Source organism: Lepidochelys olivacea, assembly GCF_965140295.1.
Source record: "Lepidochelys olivacea isolate rLepOli2 genome assembly, chromosome: 15".
Classification (NCBI taxonomy): domain Eukaryota; kingdom Metazoa; phylum Chordata; order Testudines; family Cheloniidae; genus Lepidochelys; species Lepidochelys olivacea.
In genome coordinates, this window is record NC_140425.1 from 27,925,693 (window position 1) to 27,939,217 (window position 13,525).

The 13,525-nt window shown below is 46.6% G+C and overlaps 1 protein-coding gene across 4 annotated transcripts in view; it reads right to left on the reverse strand.

Annotated features, from left to right (window-relative positions):
• Positions 1 to 10,105, reverse strand: part of CAMKK2 (calcium/calmodulin dependent protein kinase kinase 2) — a 46,491-nt gene extending 36,386 nt beyond the window's left edge. For 2 of the 4 annotated variants that reach the window (XM_084649625.1, XM_084649623.1), the window contains exon 1: positions 9,915 to 10,105. The gene's annotated coding sequence lies outside the window, so the exon portion shown is untranslated. The remainder of the gene's footprint in view (positions 1 to 9,914) is intronic. The other 2 variants (XM_084649624.1, XM_084649622.1) reach the window with 1 other exon arrangement.
• Between the last annotated feature and the right edge of the window lie 3,420 nt (positions 10,106 to 13,525).

Genomic DNA, 13,525 nt, shown 5'->3' on the forward strand with positions numbered 1-13,525 from the left:
ATCCGAAGGATGCAGAGTATATACTGGAATTATATAAACCCTCACTTTGCACACCACTGAAATGCAGCCACCTACGGAGTGGAACATGGCAACTGCTTAACAGCACAAAATAAAACTACACAATATTTGATGGCAGGGAGCAAAAATAACTCCTTTGCAAGTTATTTGTTCATTGATACTGTGCCTGTCAAAACTGTAGTTGAGTGCTTCCTAGTAACGTTACATGCAAAATGAAATCTGTAGCATCAGAGGATGACTTATCAATTCATCAAACACACTGAATGCAGAAGAACGCAGAGAGGAAAAGCAGCTAAGGGTAAAAGTTTTAATGGATAAAGAACATGCTTAGAGTTTACAGGCAGTGAACATCTTGCAAAGCTAAGAAAGGCTGGGAACAGGAAGCTGATGCAAGGGAAGAGAAACTTTCTGGACACGTTTATAGATGCTTGGTGCCAAATTCACAGCTGGCCAGAGAGGGTGCATTTCCCTAACTCAGTGGAGTTACCCTCACTTAAGCCAGTGGTGAATAAAGCATTTGATCCTCCACAAGGGCTTGTGTTTTGTTCATTTTTAGCTCAAAAGACTCCAGCTTCTCCAGTTTGATAGCTGAAGAGTTTCAGGGGAACAGAAAGTGGGCAGGGCCGGGGGGAGGAGGGGAAAGCATACATTCCTTGTTTACACTTGACTCCCCTGAGATGGCTTTCTGACTCAGACAGAATTCCCTTACAGGTTTTAGTTTATTTTAGTTTCATATATTTTTTAAAGGTGGTACCAATGAACATGAGGGACTGGCAGTACTGTGTAGAGCCAATCATCTCCTTCCCAATGTCCTTCAGTCCTGATCTGCAGTTCTCTCAGCAATCCTAACTCTAGACTCTAATACAACTCTGCCAATGCTCTTATTGTTAAGTGATAGGCACGGTGCAGAGGTCATTGTCTCTACCATTACAGACAAGATCAGCTCACACATATAATATACAGGAAGAAGATCCAATTCAGAGCAGCAGCATCATCCCTGCTGCTCATGACTTGAGCCTTTTTAGGGTCCTTAAAATGAGAATACCCAGTGATCTGAGCCCAGATTTAAATCCGGACCCCAGAGATTAAAGCCAAGCACAGTTACTCATCACCCCACTTAGCTCTTGCTTCTCTGAATCTTCAGTATCTAGGCAGTTTCATTTCTCGACATATGTGGATGGAGCAAGTGATAAAAAGATAGCAACAGACACATTGCTATGTGCTTTCATTCCCACCACTCACTGACCCCTTTTGACAGTCTCATCAGCAAAGCCAAGTACTGAATAAGGACTCTGATCTGTCCTAGCAAACAAGAAGACTGGGGAGGGGGTGTGTGTTATGGAAACCTGGACTGCCACTGTCAGTGCTGTTCCTGGCCCGGGGGTCGACAGACAAATACAGGCTCCAGAGCTGTTAATCTAGCATCTTTTAACAGCAATAAATTGACTTAAAGAAAACCAAAAAACTGAGTCAGACTAACTCCAGTTCATAGTAACGCAAATAGTATCATATCTCATCATCTGGGAGCCAGAATTAAGAAAGTCAGTCATTAGCATATCCCCCGGGGCCAGCTCATTGGAGTCATTTCTGAAAATGGTATGAGCTAGCATACTATGTGTGCTGCAATGGCTAATACTTCCCCAGTTTGGGGGGGTGGGGGAGGGAAATGGATGATCTTGGGGCTAAACCTAAGGACTGGGTCTAAAGAGAGCTGGGTTCCACTGCTAACACTGCCAAGGACTTCCTGTGTGACCTTGGGCAAGTCACTTCACTTCTCTGTGCCCCAATTCCCCATCTGTTAAATAAGGATAATCTATTATTTGCATTGTGTTAACACCTCAGAGCCTAGGAATTGACCAGGATACCATTGTGCTAGGGACTGTACAAACACCAAAAAGATGCAAAGAATGACTGAAGACAGATCCAAGCTCACTTTTGGACTCCCTGGTTCCCTCCCTCCCCCCACCTGAATAGGCGTTTGTCTTGTTATGTCTTGACTAATCGAATAGCAAACAATGTACTATTTTTTTCTGTATCCTGGTTAAAAGTTAACCAGAGAACAATGGAGATCAGTTGCCACATTTTCGCTAGACAAAGAACAGTCATCATTTCACTTTTTGTGATCAAAGGGGCTCTCATAACTTCCAAGAACAAGATGACAAAAATACGATTTGTAATAATGGTGGCACTGATCACATGCCACCTCTTCCTACAGGCTAACGAAAACCTTGATGGAAACACGCTAGCAGCTGTAGTACACAAAGACTATATCTACATTAGATTTTTTGATAGAAATCTCCCACCATTGCACTTACATTCGTGCAACTCAGAACAGTTTGATAACACGGCGATAAAAATGCCAGAGGCCAACTGAGTCCTGCCTAGGGTAGCCAGGTGTCTGGTTTTCGACCAGAATGCCTGGTTGAAAAGGGACCCTGGCAGCTCCAGAGAGCACTGCTGACGGGGCCGTTAAAAGTGGTCAGCGGTGCAGCGGGGCTAAGACAGGCTCCCTACCTGCTCAGCTCTGCATGGCTCCTGGAAGCAGCAGCATGTCCCCTCTCTGGCTCCTACGCGTAGGGGCAGCCAGGGGGTTCTATACGCTATCCCCGCCCCAAGTGCCAGCTCTGCAGCTCCCATTGGCCGGGAACTGCCGCCAATGGAAGCTGCGAGGGTGGTGCCTGCAGATGATGCAGTGCACACCACACACAGCCACCTGGCTATACCTCCATGTAGGAGCTGGAGGGGGGAACATGCCACTGCTTCCAGGAGCTGCCTGGAGTCTGCACCCCAACTCCCTGCCCCAGCCCTGATCCTCCTCCTGGCCTCCGACCCACTCGATCCCTGCCTGGAGCAACCTCCTGCACCCAAAACATCTCATCCTCAGACCCACCTCAGAGCCTGCACCCCCAGCTGGAGCCCTCATCCCCTCCCGCACCCCAACCCCCTGAGCCAGCCCAGTGAAAATGAGCGAGTGAGTGAGGATGGGGAGAGTGAGGGACAGAGGGAAGAGGGACAGAGTGAGCGGGCGTGGGGCCTCAGAGGAGGGGGCAGGGCAAGGGTGTTCAGTTTTGTTCTAGTCCTGCCTCCACTTATGAGCCCATCGTTGGGACCAATGGGCCCCCATGAGGCTCGATCCACCAGTGAGGGGTGAACGCTAATAATCTTTGTTAACTGTTTGGTGAGTTATAGGGCTACTTCCCTCTGCCTTGCCCATCCAACAGAAAACGACAAGAGCGTGAAAATGAATGCAGGGGCTCAGCTGGGAGTTTGCATAACTCTGGGGGATTCCCAGAGGAGTCAAAAATGACATTTTACAAGAACTTCAAGAATCTTGATAAGAAATGTAAGAGCCACTGTTGGGAGGAAAACCACAGCCCTTATCTTGGTGAAGGTACGAATGCAGTACTGTGAAGCATTTGCAGATTGGAGGATACAGCTATTTCCTGCAGGTACTAAGACCTCAGATCAGCAAAGCACTTAAGCACGTACTTAACTTTAAGCATATCAACGGTCCCATTGACTTCAATGAGACTACTCACATGCTTAAAATTAGGCCCATGCTTAAGCGCTTTGCTAAATTAGGGCCTGGGTGGTGTTACGTGAGGTACTCGGCCTCCTTAGCTCCCATTCGCATTAGCTCCAGTGTCTTGGTCGAATTCCAACAATGGAGTTCACAGCAGCAAAGTATATGAGAAATAGATCAAGCCTCCCACCTCCTAGTGAGCTGACTTGATGAATGTACCGAAAGAATTTTGAAATCTGATAGTTATTTAATTTTTTAAAATGCATGGTTAATAGAGCAGCAGCCAGCTCGAGTTTAGCAATTGCAGCACTTTGCCACCATAAAACAGAAAGGGTCTGGAAAACAAACAAAACACAAAACCGATCCCCACCTCCCCAAAATAACTCCTCTGCATTGGTCTGATCGCCTGTCAGGTGAAGGAGAAAAGACGCCAGGGAACTTTGTGTCGGCAGCATCTGACGACTAAAAGCACCAATTATTGGGACTTTCCAGACGAGAATGCTGCTTGAATGCATGTGTACATGTATCACTCAATAATATGTTAGCTCCCTCCACTCACACCTAGCCAAGAGGAATCCTCCCAGGTTTCATTTTTAATAAGCTCTCCCTGCTAGTTAGATAATGGGAGATGCACTGAACTGCTTTGTGAACTCCACTTAAAAGTCATTACGCAGAATTGAGCTGAAAGCAAAGCCCCGATCCCCCAAAATGCTTTAACCATCTAATGAAAGTTGCGTGCCCTTGGATTGATATTGCTTGGCAAGATACTTAGGTTATTTGGTTACAAATGGGCTTTATTTTTAAACCTACATACCATATTCCTTTCAGGCATTTATGGCGAGGGGAATGGAAACCTAGAAGGACAGGCAGCCTTTTCACTTCTAGGACACTGACTGACTAACTGCAGGCCAGGTTGGGAGGAAAAAGTAAATATATTATGGTAGTGCTCAAAGACCTCAAATCCGTATTGGGGCCCCATTGTGCAAGGCACTGTACAAGCAAAGAAGAGACAATCCCTGCCCTCAGAGCTGAAGTGGTCCAATATTAAATGAGTTTGGTGGGTCTCTGTTCAGCTCCTGGTAGACTGGAGGCATCACCACCAGAACTACCAGAAAAAATTGTACTAATTGCCCCCTTGCTGGTAGCCCCAGCAGAGAAGCCAAGGACTTATCCTAGAGAACGACCTGCCTTCTCTCCCATTTCCCCCCTTGAAAGAGATCTCTCCAGGTCACAAACAGTGCTGCTCTCCCACCATGCCCTGTGGCTAGAGAAAACCACTCTCCAAAGCAGTTAATTAGCACCTTTGACCAGCACTAAATTTACTATTCACACATCCATGCAGACTATTGCTTTACTTAAGCTTTCTTGGATGCCTTAAATCCCAAGCCTAATCACAGCCATAGGATAGGGCTCCTGGTTCTATATCAGTTCATGAGTCTCAGCTAAGTATTTGCTGAATGGCTTTCAGCGGTTATTGCAAATCCCTGCCCAGAGAGATCCCAAGGAAACGGAACCAGTTTGCTTGCTCACTGCTCTCCTGAGCTGTGAAATTGACTGGACCTTGTACTGTACTGAGCAGCATTTGTACAATACTGCAGATGAAATGCAGTAAAGGTAAATCCAGCAAGAACTGTGAAATAAATGAAATCCAAAGACAGGTGTTTTCAAGCCTCTGGGAGTGTATTACAGTACAAATAATTGAACAGGGGCTTGGCAAAGCCTCCAAGTTACTGATCTCATCAAACTCCACTGAACTTAAGTCTGGTTTTGTTCTAGTCGTAGCACAGAAGCCCCTCTCTGTGGGCTTAGCAGCCTCCTTCTTCTGGCTGATGATAGCTCAATATCGGTCTTAATTCTCTTTGAACTCAGTGCAGCCCCAAATCCAGCTAGCCACTCCATCCCTCGGATCATAAAGCTCCTCCTTTCTAACCACTCATGGCACCAGATTTTGATCTCTGTTACACTAGCATAAACCCAGAAGGATTCTGCTGAAGCCAGTGGAATTGCTCTGGATGTATACCTATGCAGCTCAGATTAGGCCCCGTCTCTGGTGATGGCTCATGCTCTGCTTAGACCCCTCTTCTAAGGAGGGCCACGCAGTCAGAGGCTCAGCTGTTTACTTTGTTCTTTTGCTGCCATTTTTATGATGGTGATGCTCAATACCATGTATACATTTACAGCATTACTGGTACCTCCCTGACCTCTCTCTGGGTGTCTTAAGCAAGTAAGACTGTGGTTTTGCCTCTGTTTCCTTCAGATAACTCACTTTCAGTAAATGTGTAACTCCTCCATCTTCCCCCTCCTCAATTCACATTTCCCCTTTGCCTTTAACTGTAGTCATCCATGACCCTAAACTCTCTTCTTCCTCCTCCCACATCAGCAAGTTGCCTATCATCCCCTCAATGCTGCCTGTGTATCACTTCTGAACCAATCCTCATCCATGCCTTCATTTCCTCTTGCCTTCACTATGAGAAGTCTCACGTCTCTAGCCAGTTTCCAGCTCTCCAAACTGTGTGCACGGTCTGCAGTTGCCAGCCTCCTTGCATGCAACGCCTCCATAACTCCCCACTGGCCTCAGGATTTGCTTCAATTGCTTCCTCTTTAAAACTTTCTAAGGATTTTGCTCTCTCTCTTCTCCTGTCACTGCTTCTACTACTCTTGAGTATCAGCACGCAGCAAGTCCCTTTACTATTGGCTACTGATGGCGTGAAAGCCTTCTCCTCTGCAGCTCATGTCGTTCTGAATCTCTCAACCTCACTGACTCCATTTCTTTTCAGATTTAATCTGAAATGTTCTTTCCTTCTGATCCAAACAATCTAAGTCTGTTAGGTACTTACATAGCGCCCACATGACCATAGCTTAGTGCCTCACAGTCTTTCATGTATTTCTCCTCATAGCACCCTTGTGAGGCAAGGCAGTGCTATTTCCCCCCCACTTTACAGATGGGGAACTGAGGCACTGAGAGACTAAAGACAGGAAGTCTGTGGTAGAACAGGAAGCTGAACCCTGGTGCCCCACACCCCAGACTAGAGATCTAATCACTGGACCATTCTTCTCAACTCTGCTCATACTTATTAACGATCAAATTATTTTGAGATAAACAATAAAAATGATGCTGTGATTCTACACAGTGCTTTCCAGAGGATTTTCGAAGGCTGTACAAAGGATAAGCTGCATTAGAGAGAGAAATATTCTGAAAATTACAGAATGAGAGAATTAAAATAGATCCTCATGCTCAAACGCAAACATGCTCAAGACAGCATTTATCAAGAAATCTCGACAGACTCTGAGTATTACTAAAGGGAAAATGAGAAGCACTCTCTATGCAGTTCCCTCAGATAGTGCTTTATAGAAAGGGTAACTTAAACCGTGAGGCTAGAGCCCTGGACTGAGACTCAGTGGACGGAGATCTGTGCCTCAGTTTCCCCATCTGTAAAATGGGAATAATGATACTAACCTCCAAGCTTTGAGATCTATGGATAAATATCACTATACAAGAACTAGGTATTGTTATTTCAGGTTCAGGTCATAACATTATAGAAAAGGGCATTTTGTTTGGTGGAGAGTGAAATCACTTAGGTAAACTAGGAAGACTTGGCCATTGATAGCCACAAGTGATCTGAACTTGCAGTAAGGGGAGAATAGGCCCATTAATTTAATCAAAACAAATATAGATAAGTACACATTCTGCTACACAGCAGACACGCACAGAGCAGACAGAAGGAGGAGGAAGTACATGTAATGTCATCTCAGCTGAGATAAATACCAACCACTCTCCTCATTCTGGACCGAGAACGTTCAGTGGTATCCTGAGGGAGAGTAAATGTGCTGGCTGCTCTACGTGCAGAAGGAAAAAAAAAAAAAAACTATTGGGAAAAAGAATCAGAGCAACCGCTTGAAGGCACAAGAAGTTTTCAATCCTCCCCCAGCTCCACCACCAGAGTGAAACTGTGGGAGATGCGGAGACATTCTCATGCCCCGGGAGAGTACAGAGAGTTGCGTCAGTAGTAGACTATAGGACAGAGGTGGGCAAACTGCGGCCCATGGGACCCTCCTGCCTGGCCCGGGAAGCTAGTCCCCGGCCCCTTCCCTGCTGTTCACCCTCCCCCGCAGCCTCAGCACACTGCACTGGGCGGCCTGGCAGCACAATTGCAGAGCCTGGCCTGACCCGGTGCTCTGGGCAGCGCAGCTGTATCACCGCCAGCCACCAGTGCTCCAGGCAGCGTGGTAAGGGGGGGTTGGATAGAGGGCAGGGGAGTTTGGGGGGGCGATGGTCAGGGCGGTCAGAGGGCGGGGGTGGGAGGGTGTCAGATAGGACTAGGAGGCGAGGGCTGGGCCATGCCTGGCTGCTTGGGGAGACACAGCCTCCCCTAACCGGCCCTCCATACAATTTTGGAAACCTGATGTGGCCCTCAGGCCAAAAAATTTGCCCGCCTCTGCCATAGGAGATACAAGTCAGATCAACAAGAAGGCCCCAGTGGCCGTAAAAGTGGCCAGAGCCAGAAATCAGGATGCAATGCAAAATGAAACAAATAGGAGCTAGGGTGGGAGGCTAGAGGGAAACCTGACTGTTAAAGGGTTTACTAAACACAGCTGCTTCAGACACATATGGAGCTGCAGGGAAACTTAGAACAAGGAAGGGGGCGGTTGCTACTAACATTAAAACATTAGCATATTGCACCTGTTTGTTAAACTCATGACAAAATCTGGAACAATCCTAAAAAAAGGGTGAACACAGGCCTACAGCAGTGGGTCTATTTTTAAAAGAAAGCTATAGGGGAGACTAATTTAATGGTGGCCACTTCGGCTCTGGAATTATTTGTATCGTTCCTATTCCCAGAACATACAAACACAAATAATCAGTTTATACACGGATTGCTACTGCCCCGAGAGTTAAAAGACTGATGTTCTTGTAGCTCCCACATCTCCATTTAGAGAGACACCACACCAGGTCAAAACTGGCCCCAACTTTACATTTTCTTAGGATGAAAATGGTTATTTAAAAAAAAAAAAAGTCTTTGTCAAACCTAGATCCAATGGGAAGAATGCGGGGAGGGGGGGGGTTTACTCCAACAGAAACATTTTCTTAACTAACCCTCCCTCATCAGAGTTTGCCACCCGAACATTGGCACGTTAGGCTAGTGCATAAAAACCCAGACACCCGAGTAGAAACAGAAGTGAAAACTAGTTTCCTTTTTCCCCAACCCGAGAAAAATTCAAAAATGGTTGTGTGCGTGCTGGGGATGGGAACAGGTGCTGCAAGTTCCTTAGCCCCTAGGGTCTGAAGAGCCTGTCAGTCTGGCTGCTGTGGGGTTGTGTGTTGCTGTTTAGTTGGTTTGGGTTTTTTGGCAGGGTGGGGAAGAGGCCACTCGACTTTCAGCTAATGAAGTGGGGGGCTGGGGATTTGATTTCTTCCCAGCCATCACTATCGTGGGTGTTTGAGAGGACAGGGCTTGACGGGGGGGGGGGGGGGGGATGAGGAATGAACCCCCACCCACACACAGATTTGAAAGAGGGCAGATCCAAGCTAGGCTCCCCCTAAGGGCATGCAGACTAAGCTAACTCAGGGGTGCATATTCCTATATGGCAACAGCTGCTGGGTTCTGCACGTGGGCGCCCCATCCGCGCAGCATTCCCAGGCCCAGGGAGCTGGAGAGGATCCCAGCTCACCTCTCAGCCCCCAGCCTCAGCTGAGTGACAAGCACCGGCCACTAGAGCCAAACAAAGCCAGGCCAGTTACAGAGGCAGTGCTGAGTCTCTCCCACCAGGTTTCCATCCCATGTCCTTTGTGGGTGTCCCCCCTCCGCCGCCCCCAGTATCTTATTCGTTTCCCTCCCAGCATGGTCCCTGCATCACATCGCTACAGGGAACCGCCTTACCACACAACACAGAGCCATCAGCTCAGCCACCCTTCACAGCCCCATCCCCTCCACCGAGCTGCAGCTCCCCTTCCACCCAGCATCGCCCCGCCAGCCAATCCCAGGCCTCGCTTTGTCCCTCTCCGGTACTTTGGGGTCCACCCTCTGCACTAGCCAAGGATGCAGCACCATCCAGCCCGGAGATACCGGGGAATACCGCCCGCCCGGGCGGCGTGCCCCTCTCTTCCCCAGGGCAAAGCGACTCCCCTTCTCTGGGCTGGCCCAGGCCTCCCCTGCCAGCCAGACACTGGATGCAAAACCCGCTCACTCCCTCCATCCCCTCCCTGCGCCCGCACCCCGCCCGGAGCGCACTCCCAATTGCAGGGCAGAGCAAGAATTAAGCCCCTCCACCCACCGACCAGCGGAAAACGCTGCCGCCGGTCTCCGGTGCCTGGCTCCCTTCACGGGAACAGGAGCGAGCTGCATGCCCGCCTCGCCCCGGAGCCCCTGCTTACCTAGCAAGCGCTCCCGGGCGCAGCCCCAGCTCGCTTCTTCTGGGTCTCCATTGCGCTGCGATCCCCACCTTCCCCCGGCGCAGCAGCTCTTCCCCCAGCTGCTGCCAGCGACACCTCGATTGGCTGCGACTGGGAGATTTTCCGGCCCAGAAGGAGAGAGTCAGATTTCACCAGCACCCTCGTTATTGGCCGCTGCAAAGCCAGAGCTTCGCTGACTGGCCCAGATGTGCAGCTTGCAGGCTGGTCTCTCCCAGCGCCTTTTTGCTTTCAATTTTGCTCTCAAGCTGTAGAGACAGCGGCAGATGCCAGCAGGGAATGGAAAACAGGGGCGGCACTCAAGACACGCGCTCTCTGTTATATCCTCGTGTGCTTGAGTGTGCCTGTCTCCCTCGGTTTCTTTACAGATCCCTCATTGTTCACCATTTAGAAAAGCCATTTCCGGGGAATAACTTCTTCCCTGGCCTTCTGGCTAAGGATAAATTTTGTTCGGCCTGTTTGATCAGTTTAACAATCAAAATGATACTTAGAAATTAGTCCAGCTTTTCCTCCACGGAGCCCACACAACTTTACAAAAGGAAAATATAATAATCTTCATTTTGATGATGAGGAAACACAGAAGTAACTTCCCCCAAAGGCACACAGTAAACCAGGGGCAGAATGGAGACCAGAACCCAAGTCTCTGGAATTCTCATCCCTAGCCTCAGGGCCAATGTAATGTCCCCTTTAAAAGGGGGAGCAAGTCCATCCCATGCAAGCAGATAAAGTTCATCCAGGATTCTGTATGCACAGGCTAATCAATTAAAAAAAAAAGTGGGTGAAAGCCTGGCCTACTGAAGTGCATGGGAGTTTTGCCATTCACTCAGTAAAGCCAGGATTTCAACCTGTACTTATGTTTTGGCCAAACCAGGTTCTAACAAGAGTAGGCAGCCAAAGACAAGACCAAGCCATGTTTAAACAATGAAGCTCTAGACTATATACAGAGCTAGGGTACAGCATGGTTTCTGAACACTGCTTAGGTCTGGCCACAGTGACCCATCAGGCTATGAGAGAATTCCTGTTTGAGATCAACAAAGCAAAAACTGTGTTTAAGGAGTTTTCTTTAAACCTTTGCCTGAGTAGGTGTGTAAGAGAGAGGGGAGGAGAGGTTCACTAGTTGCTGATGTGACCCCAGTAGCGTAAGTCTTTTCCATCTCCACTTCTTGATCCTAAACAACTTTAAGCACAAGCAAAAAAGTGGCCATTTTCAGCCTTTATTCTCTAGCTGCAGATTATACAGCTCATGAGTCAACCTCATTCCCCCCTGCAGCAGCAAGATTGCTGCAGATAGTTCACATCCAGATTTCCGCCCCCTACACGAGTACAGTACGAAGCAACTTGGGGCCCTACACATTGTAAAACTAGTCCTGGAAGTGTAACAGTGAAATCTTCAGCAAAATGTACACACACTTACAGCCACTACTTTATGGGACAGACTCTCAGTGTTTGGCAGCAACTAGCACTGTCCATATGAGAAGATAAAGATCGCAAACTACTTCAAAGCATATTACACCATACTGTACATCACAAAATATAAACACAGAAAATGTGAGGGACAAATGCATTACCATCCTGCCCATTACTGAAATAGGTTTTAAATGCCCCACTGCACTCCAGCTCCCTTCCAGGATTACAACTACTTTCCAAACAGAGTGTGTCAACTTTTGGCCCTACCAATATCTTGCCTACCTCTCTTGAAAGGTGTTCTGAGGAAAATTGATTAAAATGATTGTGAAGCACTTCAAGATTGGATCCAAGGAGCTATAAAATGCAGCAGGAATGTTAAAGCAACCATCCTCTCTTTAAATTATGAGAAAAAGAGAGCATAGCAGTTCATAAACTTAATTCCTCTCCTTGCCTACATCTGCATGTCATTGCCAAATCTAGTACCAACCTTTGCAGTGAGATCCCCTGCTTTGTTAGTTCTTTCTTGCCAAACCCACTCCTATTTAACACCATGGTAACTTTGTTTTCAAACTGTAGAGATCAGATTAACGGGACCATCTCACAAAGTGAGAAAAGCAGGCAAGCTTCAGAGACACATCCCCCACACGGAGCGAACACAGCATCGCCTCACACCTTCTGTTTTGCTTTCAGACCTCTTCAAAGGCATCACTTCAAGGTTCTACACTTCAACATCAGTCCATTTTCCAGATCAATATTAACTATATGACTGAGATTTATTATTTTGACAAGAAACCTTTATCATTATAGAAGCTGGACAGACCTACAACTGTAATGCAAGTGCTAGGAGGTGTTCTAGAGTCGACTATTTCACAGGATTATGGATTGAAGTTCAAGTGCTTTCCCATCAGAGGGGTTGAATAATGGCCAAAACACTGGTTTTATTTAAAATGGTGTCCTTATAAAGCTTCCTGCATGGAACCAGAGTCACTTTTCACTGAGGTCTCAAATGCAGCTACTGTTTTAGAGTTGAAACACCAAGTTATCTGCCAACATCCACAGCGTGATGTAAACTAAAGAACGGTTTAAAGTAATATTAAGCTACACTTATTCAGCCTCCCTTAAAATCTCATCTATACCAAATAAATCACAGTAACTCCGCTGAAGTCAGTAGATTTAGTTTTCATCTTGTTTGCACCAGTTAACAATAAACTACCTCTTAATTTAGCACTTTTCATCTGTAGATCTCAAAGTGCTTTACAGGAGCAAAAAAGTATCCTACGGAGGCACAGTGACGTGAAACTACTTACCCCACAGGCCAAGAACAGCACTCAGATTTCCTGAATCTCTATCCCCTGGACTCAGACTGCTCCCCAATATTAAACACAACCCCACCCACACACACTAGCTAAGCGTATGAAATCCCACAATATAGTAACATTTAAAATTAAAAAGTTTTCTTCTAAGGATGGATCCAACGATAGGTGAATTAAGCCTTAAGTTAGCTGTTGTCCTCATTTATCGATACAGAAATTGGAGTGAGTGAAGTGCACATACACCAGTGCCCATGAAACACATTCATTAATGCATCTGCAATAAAAACTCTTGTTTAAGTGGATATAGGTTCCCTCACTGCACCAAAATGAATCTACTATGTTTTACTTTTTCCTACTATTCTTTGCACATATATGTCTGTCTAGCACAACAGAAAGGGCAAGCAGTGGGACAAAGGTCCTGCATCAATAGGATTCTATTTCTTTCCCTTCTGCTAATATCTCTAGAAATAGTGCCTGCAGACAGATTAAACTCAAAGACACATTTTAAATGTAATTCTACATTCAAAGAAATGTCAGTTATTTTAAGTTAGCAGAAAGAACCTTTGTCTGTAATTTCTATTCTAATATCTCCATACTGTTTGCATTTACCAGCGTGTAAATCTCATTAGTTACAACAGGAATTTCTTGCATCACTACCCCTCCCTCCTCCACACCCTTTCCTGCCAATACCTCTTAGTTTTGGTCCTAGCGTTAAATCTGTGAACAACACAGGCATTTTCTTTAAAAATCTGATTCCTATTTTGTGACTACAATAGACAACTACTTATTTACAGAATAAAATGAGAAGTGTGCAAACATCTACTTTCCACAAATCATTACAAGCAAAAAACAAAG